The sequence below is a fragment of the Amphiprion ocellaris genome, chromosome 13 (genome assembly GCF_022539595.1).
Source record: "Amphiprion ocellaris isolate individual 3 ecotype Okinawa chromosome 13, ASM2253959v1, whole genome shotgun sequence".
Taxonomy (NCBI): Eukaryota; Metazoa; Chordata; class Actinopteri; family Pomacentridae; genus Amphiprion; species Amphiprion ocellaris.
In genome coordinates, this window is record NC_072778.1 from 5,729,287 (window position 1) to 5,739,664 (window position 10,378).

The 10,378-nt window shown below is 38.8% G+C and overlaps 1 protein-coding gene across 2 annotated transcripts in view; it reads right to left on the reverse strand.

Moving 5' to 3' along the window:
- LOC111578485 (polycomb group RING finger protein 3) overlaps positions 1-9,848 on the reverse strand; it is an 81,280-nt gene extending 71,432 nt beyond the window's left edge. Inside the window, exon 1 of one of the 2 annotated variants that reach the window (XM_035955111.2) lies at positions 9,757-9,848. The gene's annotated coding sequence lies outside the window, so the exon portion shown is untranslated. Of the gene's footprint in view, positions 1-6,261; positions 6,402-9,756 lie in introns of those variants that run through there. The other variant, XM_023285326.3, reaches the window with a different exon arrangement.
- Positions 9,849-10,378: the final 530 nt, after the last annotated feature.

Sequence of the window (10,378 nt, forward strand, 5' to 3'; positions counted from 1 at the left end):
ATTTTGCCAGTATCATGTAGCCGTACATTGCCTTGAGTAAATATTTAAAATAGAATACGAGGAGAATAGAAAGAGGCTTTACTGATTTCTATTACAGTTTCTTTTTTCTTCTTAAAACTTAAAGCAACGCAGTTAAAATCATCTTTATTAAACCTGCTCTGGATGTTTGGTGGCTCACTCACTGCTCACATGACGAAGTGCCAAGGTGCTGTCGCTGACGAGCTAACATGCTAACCAGTCGGGAACCTGCTCTTGCAGCTCAGCTCGCTCCCTAAGCTTCTTTATATTTTCTGCCATTTCCTCCTCCTGGTATTCTGATCTCAGTATAGTACATCCTTTCACTAAAGAGCAAGCTTGCCAACTGGCAGATTCTCCTTCACCTCAAAAGAACAATCGAGCCGGCTTACAACAGGTCAACAGCACAAACACGCATGTCATAGCTAATCAAACCTGATGTGAAAAAAAAAACAGACGCATTTACTCCGAGTAAATGTGCTAATCTGTGCAATCTCTTAATCTGAGATGATTGTGCTGGTTTAAATGGCAGCATGGGCAGACCTTCAGGCTGTGTTCGCACTAACAATAGTGCTGCACGGATGGAAAAGGCAGCCCCCTACTACCCCTCATTCATTTCAATGAGACCACTGCTTTGACACAGGAGGCAGTTCCAGGTAGGAAAAACAAATGAAAGGAACGGATGTCTGGCAAAGAGTTTAAACCTGCCTCAAGCTTTGCTGCAACAAAAAGCGGCATCAGCTGCTAACGTACAGCACTGACCAATCGCATCCATGCAAGTGCACATTCATGCCAAGTTAACAATTCTACTGTTTATTATGCCATTGACAAAACAAAGAATTAATTAGATCCCCTGGCATCTCATACCTTCAAAGTCATGGCTGTGCTTTCATTAACACCTGGAGAAACCTGCTCCCACATGCAACTGTGTCGTTTACAGTCTAAACTCTGGATTTCAGTAGCAGGGGTCGAAATCGTGATCATGTTTAATATTCTACCATACAGTCCTCTTAAAGAGTCATCAACTCTTTTCTCTGAATCAGGACAACAACCTGGTCTGTGGTGTGATTCTATTCTTCAAAACTCATTTTCATTTCTCATCAAATGCTCAAAGAAACTGTGTTTGGGAGGAAAAAAGTGAGAACGGCACTGAAAATGTGAACTGCTTCTCCAAACTGCAGCTTGATTTATGAGTGAGGGATTCTCTACAGCGGCTCATTTATGGAGCTGACTGAGATCATTTCCTGTCCAAGAAAAAGACAAATGCATCTTCTGGCGCTTCGGCTTCTATTGAGTTTTCTCATTATCAAGCAGAGCTGGGCCTAAAGAAGCCGTATCCTGCTCGCCTGTCCTGCAGGGCCAACAGTTTTATCAGACTGCCCGGTGGGACCATTAACATTGTTTAAACAGAGCGGAGATGCGTATTCTGGGGTAAAAAGGTCAAGATAGATGTTCCTTTGGCCATTTATATTCATTATCCGCTGATGAAAATGCTGACATCTTGCTATAAAAATCAGAAAATCTCTTTAGATATTATTCAATTTCAGGTCAGAGGTCAGCTGCACAGAAAAGCCGGGGGTAATTTGGGGTTTCCCTGCAAAGTAAGCAGAAACTTGATATGAAAATTGATGCTTGAGGGGGGTGCATGTGAAGTCTTATGCAACAGTCATATCATATGGGACCTCAAAGTGCAAGCCAGCTGTGCAAGAACCATCACTCAGGGCAGTGGAGTCCAGCGGGTTTTTGAAAAAGTGCAGTAAAGTTAATTTAAGTTGAAATAAAACCTAAATTAAAGGCTGCGACAGACAAGAGCATCTCCTCACCGCTGGCTGACAATTCACAGATTTAGATTTCGGTGTCAAGCTAATACAGTTTTCAAAGAAAGCAAAAAGAAAAGAGTGAGTGAAAGGCTCATCAATGAAAATCTGACCCCGGCAATGTTACACCTCTTTCTTCTCTGATGGTGCAAGGTGTCAAATCTCATGGTGTAAAGCATCAGAGAGCAGCTCAGTTCAGTAGCAGCTTGTTACAAGATTCAAGGCTACTGAACCTCAGAAAAGCAGAGAAAATACTTGCACAGTGTGTGTACTTCCAACAAAAACACTCAATTCATTAGCAGGCAGCATGAGTCAAGTGCTTTCAACAAGCACCCTGTCAGTCAGGTTACTGAGGCTCACATTTTATTTTTGTTAATGTCCGCGGCTGCTTCAAGCTGAAAGCATGCAGCTTTAATGGCAGAGTAACTGCACTAACTTGAATCCAGCACTGAGACAATGATGAACGCTCTTTGGTTTCCCTGCAACAAAAGTCGGCTCAGTATGACAGGCTGTGGTTTACAGTGCATGCAAGCATTGATTCGGTGATCTGCAGATCAAAAAGATGTCTAGACATCTATGTTACAGCTGGGCCAAATTAGTTTTTTTAGAGATCCGGGCTACATGTCAGCTGCTTCAAAAGGAACTGAAAGACTGTGCTTCACATTTAAACAGAAATTGCAAAACTGCCAAGTTAATTTCTGACCGTGAGAAAACTTTCTCTTTTCGAAACAAATGGAAATATGTGAAAGATTTAACTGATGTTTTACATTAAAATCTCTGCACAGAAGAATGAGTGATAGGTGTGTCAGAGGAAAAGTCCTGCACAATGTCTCACTTACTGTCAAGATAAGTGTGGTTATTTAGGTTTTATGTGTGTTTAATGTTTCAAAAGCATACAAAACATTCATCCTTGAGTGTTGATAGGCTGTTTATTGTGATGCATAAGCAATCAGATAGTGCCATGGGTGGGAATTTTGTCTGAGAACACAATGGCGAAAGAGAGAGAGATGACTACATCAGAGGCAAAGGGAACGCATTTTAAAAATGATGTATTTTATCAGAAAAAAAGGTGCAATATCATTAACTGGAAAAACACTGAATACTGGATTCAGTAAGCTCCCTATTTAAAAAAAAAAAAAAACACAATATTAAAATGTTTTTCATTTTAATAGTTTAACTACGAGTGTATTCCCAGCTTCACATCACCTCACATGTGTGAAAGCTGCATTTTCAGCCTTGAAAATTGGTAATTTTAGGTGACAGAACCCTGCTGTGGAAACTCAGACTAAAGGTGGGCACAGAGAAACTCGAGCATATGAAGGCGAAAACAGCCGCGTGCACATACATCCAAGAGAAGATCACAGAGTCACCTCAATTACAGAGAAAAATGACTTCATAAGACAGAGATGTGTGTGTATATGTAAATATATAAATATATATAGAGAGAGATATAATGTGACGTTTTCCATATACACCTGGTGAAGGCCAGAAAGATGGAAATCTAAAATGAATATTTAAGAAGTAAGCAGGTGGAAGTTTTTCTCATTGTTTTAAAGTAAATATCCCCCAAAAATGTACACATTTAAAGGCACAAAAATTCTTTAAATTGGAAATTGCCTTTTCAAAATGCTTACAGGTCTTTCTCTCTTATCAATAAAGTCCACAATCTAAAGTATGCAAGTATTCTTCATTTGAAAACTTGCCCTACTCAATGCAACTTGTCTCCCACATTTCACTGACCAGTTTCACAGATCACATCACACCTATAAGTTGCAAAATCAGTCTTTATGTGACAAAATTCTGCTGCAAAATTCAGACGAAAGGTGAACACAGAGAAATGACAATGTTTCCTATACATCTGATGGAGGTCAGACAGACAGAAATGTAATCAAACAAGCATTTAGGCGGTAAGTTAAACAGCAGGCAAGAAAAATTCTACCTTAAAACATCCACAACAAAGATTCACTCTTTTTAAGATATGGAAAAGCGGCAATTTTCTGTTTAAAACTTCTTTTTTGCTCATAAAACATTAAATTACCTCTGCTTCCTCTATCATCAAATAAAATCCTCATTCTATAAGTACGTATTTTCCATTTCAAAAGTTTAACTATTCAAATCTGTCCTCAGTGTTCAAGCGTCACATCACATCACACTTGTGTAGAATGCATATTCAAAATCATGCTGTGAAGCTCAGATTTAAGGTGCAGAAACTCCAGTAGATAAAGACGAGCAAAGCAGCTCTCTACACATGCATCTCAGTTACATACAAATAATGGCTTCACAAGACAGAAATTTGCACTAAAACTGAATCTGAGGCCACATTTAATGACTAAATGACACCTACACCTCTAGAGCTGCAGGTCAGACACACCATGCTGCCCAGGATCCTCTAGGATGTGCAAAAGTGACAATTTTCTGTTTAAACTTCTTTTTTTTGACCATAAAACATTAAATGACCTCTGTTTACTCTATCATAAAATAACATTGTCATTCTATAAGTACCTAAATTGTCTCCATTTCTTAAGTTTTACTCAAATCCATTGTCAGTGTTCAGCCTTACACTTCACATCACACTTGTGTAGGCTGCATATTCAGCCTTTGAAATGACAAAATCATGCTGTGAAGCTCAGGTTTAAGGTGCAAAAACTCCCATATATAAAGACCAAGAAAGCAGCTTTCTGCACATGCATCTCAGTTACATTCAAAAAATGGCTTCACAAGACAGAAATTTGCACTAAAACTGAACTTGAGACCACATTTAATGACTAAATGACACCTGCACCTCTAGAGCTGCAGATCAGCCACACCATGCTGCCCAGGATCCTCTAGGATGTGGAAAAGTGCTAAATTACCTCTGCTTCCTCTATCATCAAATAAAATCGTCACTCTAGAAGTATGCAAGTATTCTCCATTTCTAAAGTTTAACTACTCAAATCTGTTCTCAGTGTTCAAGGCTTACATCACATCACACTTGTGTAGGCTGCATATTCAGCTTTTGAAATGACAAAATCATGCTGTGAAGCTCAGATTTAAGGTGCAGAAATTCCAGTAGATAATGACGAGGAAAGCAGCTTTCTGCACATGCATCTCTCTGCCATCTCAGTTACATACAAAAAATGTCTTCACAGGACAGAAATTTGCACTAAAACTGAACCTGAGACCGCATTTAATGAGTCTAAATGACACCTACACCTCCAGAGCTGCAGATCAGCCACACCATGCTGCCCAGGATCCTGCAGGATGTGGAAAAGTGCTAAATTACCTCTGCTCCCTCTACCATCAAATAAAATCCTCATTCTATAAGTACATAAGTATTTTTCATTTCTAAAGTCTAACTACTCAAATCTGTTCTGTGTTCAAGTATCACACTTGTGTAGGCTGCATATTCAGCCTTTGAAATGACAAAATCATACGGTGAAGCTCCGATTTAAGGTGCAGAAACTCCAGTAGATAAAGACGAGGAAAGCATCTTTCTGCACATGCATGTCTCTGCTCGGAGTAAAGAGCACATTGCCATCTCAGTTACACATCACAAATGGCTTCACAAGACAGAAATTTGCCCTAAAACTGAACTTGAGACCACATTTAATGACTCTAATTGACACCTACACCTCCAGAGCTGCACATCAGCCACACCACGCTGCTCAGGATCCTGCAGGATGTGGAAAAGTTGAGGAAGCCCCCCTGAATGTAAAGGCTGATTTTGAACTCCATCACACAGAAAACGTGCTGGGGTGAAAGGTTTGATATTTTAACTGCAGCTCCGGATCAGAAAAACTGCACAGACTTGTTGGCTGCTCTCTGCACGCCTTCCCCCCCTTCCTACAATGTCACCCAGGGCTCGATGCAGCAGCAGCAGCAGCCTGGCGAGAGGCGACATCCACCCAGAAGAGGAAAAAAAAAAATGCACCAACTTTGTGTCTTGATTTAATCCCGACCTCATGCAGATTGTCCACACGCACACACGCTGAACTTTGAACGGCAGGAGCAGCGAGGTTAGCCTAATGGTGGACCATGAGCTCTTTTCTTCAAGAACATTCCAGCTCAATGGGAAACAAGAAGTGCTGTTGGGTTCAGAAGGAACAACAGCATTTAAACATGACGAGACAGGCAGACAGGCGGCTGCCACTGCCTCCTCTCCGGCTCGGCCAACCGTGTGCATCCCGGCCGGCATTAAAGCCGCCTTTTACGGCACACTTTTCCCCCTGAAAACCCCCCTCATCCCCGGTGTGCAACTGCAGGGCCCGGCGCCGCCATACACCAGCACACAGACACATAAAACAACACGTACAGCATGCCCCGTAGCACCGAGCCGAGGGAGACATGCGAAAAATGAGGAGGAGGGGGAGCGAACCGGGACCGTAAACCGGCCGCCGACCCGCCGAGGACGGACACACGCGGTGAGACGAGAGTAGTTAGCCGAACTGACCTGTTTGGGAGCAGCACGGTCCGCTGGATGTGGGCTCGAATCCGAGTTAAATCCACTATCAGTAAAACAAAGAGGCGAAAATGACCGAGCGGCCACGGAACAGGCCGAAACTGCGCTCCTGGAGCAGCGGGGCGCATGCGCAGAGCAGGCGAGCCGGAGGTGGTGTGGGGAGGAGGGGGGCGGGGTAAACGAGGACAACAAATATTTAAAATCGATCCGCCGCGTCGTGAGTCATTAATGTGGTCCCCCACTCCTGATTAATTAATTAATTAATGTATTACACTCATCGATCAGTTATCAGACTCACTTTATTGATCCCCGAGGGGAAATTATTTTGTGTAATGTTAAAAAAATATGCTACAGGTAAGACTCATATTTTTTAATATCTATTCTTTAAAACTTTTTTATGCAAAATGATAGTTTCATATTGTGCAATTATTTAATTTCATAATAATAAAATAATATTTGTATTTCTCCTTTTCTATTGCTGCTGCTCTAACCCTTTTCATTCTATTCTATTCTATTCTATTCTATTCTATTCTATTCTATTCTATTCTATTCTATTCTATTCTATTCTATCAAGTATGTTGAGTATTTAAGGCAGAAAATTCGACTATAGACAATATTTTTAAGAAACATAAGGCAGTTGGATGAGCAAATAAATAATTGAAGGTGCAGGTGAGTTGTAGGTATATGAAGTAGCAAATAATAAAAATACTCAAGTAAAGTAGAAATATATTAGAATTTTACTTAAGTACAGTAGGTGAATGAATGTACTTAGTTACTCTTGATCACCACATTGTTTTGGTGGTAAATTGTTGTGAGCTTTTTGTAAAGTTTAGTCTGAAGTGTCAGCAGTTCACGGGTTCATTATAAGAAAAGCTGTTGAGCTCATTTGTTGTCCGTTTTATTTTTATTTTGCCTGTATGTCAAGTTATTGATTAGAAATAATGACACAAACAACTAGGCACAGCTGCTCACATCTGTTTTTAGCTCAACCACAAGCCAACATCTGCTGACTCTCTGACATTTACATGACCCACTAACAGTTCGACCTAATGATGCCACCAAGTCTTTGCAAAAACACAAAAATGTAACACAAAAAAAGTAGATGTAGGTCTCCTCCACAACACAGCATCTTGATTCTTTGTGCACGGTTTAGAGCAACTATTTATGTTTAAGGTCAGTGTAAGATCAAGTCTGAGTCACTTCCAACAACCAGTGTGTAAAACTTTTGGGAAATAGTCTTAAGAATGGTCCCGAACTTTCAGTTATAATTCTGATAATTCCTAGTTAACGTGAGCTCTGTATAAAGAAATCTAAAGATACACAGGTTGTGCTTTCAAGCTATAAAAAATCTGCATTTTCATGAAAAGTTTACATCAAATTTGTATATCTAGGACAGTACACATTTTATAAATCTCTGTGTTTTCATTCATATAGCTCATATAAACAAGAGCGCAAATTTTCTCATTTTTGTGCATCATGTTTATTGCAGGAACAATCGCACTAATGCAAGCATGTGGTTGTTGTCATGCTTAATCCATCAGTATAAATCAAACGTTTCCTTGTTGTGCAGGTATTGCAGAAGGCAGCGTCATTTTTTAAAATCTAGACTGGGTTGGATGGTATATAGAGCTCATTTAGGTAATCAGAGAGGTATATAAGAATAAAACAGAAAGGTTTCTTCATGCGAATTTTTGTTCGTATGATGCTTTTAAGACGAAACCTACAAACATACCACCCAGAAAAGAGAACCAAAAACACATGCATTACAGGTCAATAAATCTATTGGAGTTATGACAGCTTCAAGTGCAATCATGTTCAACTAACAAACTACACTGAGTTAGGGAAATTAGCTTTTCTGAAATTGTGCAGGTATGTCAAGACAGCAGAGGGGACTTGAAATTATCTGACGTTCATGCACTTAATTAGAGGTGGGAATATATCCCTAGAATTACTTTTTAGAGTGTACACAAAAAAGAAATGCTGATCATTCTGAAATGTAAAACATAAATTAGAGTCTTGACCCAGTTGTGATCACCTCAGTCAGAATCACTTTCATTTCAAATGCTTTTCTTGAGAATCCAAACTCCAGGGCAGGCAGACAAGAGGTTAAATAGAGGAGTGAACTGTTCCTGCACTCAGAGAGGCTCGAAAAGTGAAGAGCTCTCACTCTGCTCCTGATATTAGCTGCGGTGAAGTAAAACTACCAGCAGGGTATGACTCAGATCAGCTGGCAAGCACAGATTAGTTTTATACAGATCAAAACATGCAGGAGAATAGCAGTCCTCCACACATAATTAATGTCTATATTTCTTCCGTTTGTTAGAAATTCACTTAATCAACCACAACCATTTTTCTTCATTAAAATGTGAGAAATAACAGATATACAGAGATTTCTGTCAATAAGGTAACACAGACTAACCCCAAATCACAAATGTATCTTTATCTGTTGGAGGATTTAAATATGAAATCAAATATGTCAAATAGTTGTAAAAATGTATATGCATTTATAAAAATATCAATGTACACACTTATATATAGAAGATAAGCCAGTTTGACCAACCACCTTTCACACATGCTGCTATAAAATGTCCCAAAAATGCACTTTTTTAAAGTTTTCTCTGGTGAATTGTCAGAAAACAGAAACACATCCAAGGTTTTGATGCTTATTTCTATGGCTCTATGTTATAGTCATTAAACTGGTGCAGTTCTGCTGTTAAAACTAGGATTTTTCCTATTATACTGATGTTGATTATCGAAAAAAATCATGCTGAAAAACAGAGCTCAAATCTGTCTTTCATCAGAAAATGCCATGAAGTTATAAGGACATTTCAACCCCACCGTTGACATCAAATGTAAAGTTTATTCTTGTGTCTGTACCTGCATTAGTAAACAGAAAATCCTGATACTTGTTCAAACAAACAGCAGAAATGTTGTAGAAAAGCATCAAACATTTAAACTGAAAACAACTTCTGCAAGCATTTGTTGTATCTTTAATTCAAGATCTGAACATTTTAATTACTTAACATTTTATCCTTCACTTGTGTTGTTATGTTGTTGACTTAATTTCATTTCTTTATGTTTTCTATTTTATTTGTATACTTTATCTTTTACATGCTTTTATTTTTACAATCTTTTGTATTTTCCAATTGTCCAAGACAACCGGTCTGAAATACTCTATAAAGTTTGTGTGCACTTTATTCATCTTGTATACTGGTTTATATAATGCAAATAACTGCATTTTTATTCTGTCATCTATTACATATTTTATTTAGTATTTTACCTTTCACCTGTAGAGCACTTTGAATAAACCCTGTGTATAATAAGGTGCTTTAGAAATTAACTTCCTTGTTGCTTTTTATTATATCTTGTCTATTTGTTTCATCACTGTCCTCTTCACTGCTTTAAATTGTAATTTTACCCACTGCGGAGGTAATAAAGGACTATCTTATCTTATATTTCCAGCATAAGGGTAGAATCAGAACTCACTTGAGGGGATTCACATCTCATCCGGCCTGGAAACACCTCAGGACTCTTCAGGAATTCCTGGAATGCCAACCTTCTGCCGCTGCGACCTGACTCTGGATCAGCAGAAGAAGATTGTCCAATTAGCAATATTTCTTTGCAGTTTCAGTTAAGGAACAGTCAGAATGGGAGAAATGATTATTTACAAATGTCCCAAGCCCCATATTGCATTCTAACAATAAATAAATGACTTTGAATAAATTGTTTACTCCACAGGTGTGATGGAAGTAAAGCTGACAGCCTGAAGTCAGGACTGTTTCTATTGCTAGTCATTATTGTTTTATTATGCTGCTTTGTTTTGCTGAAACAGTTACTCAAGAAAAATATAAGCTATATAAGTTTAAAAAGGAGAAGTAGAGGCTTTATTAATATTTCACTTTATTTATGTTTGTCGTGTATAATGACGTTTATGACCTTTGGCCAGAATTCACTGATGTGAATAGGTGCCTCATGCACATTTAAAAGAGTTTACTTCACAACAAAAGACACAAAGGGGTAGATTGTAACTGTATATATGGGTTTCACGTCACCTGGTGTCTTAATTTTGTATTTTTTTTACATAAATAAAGACATTTCTACTATATAC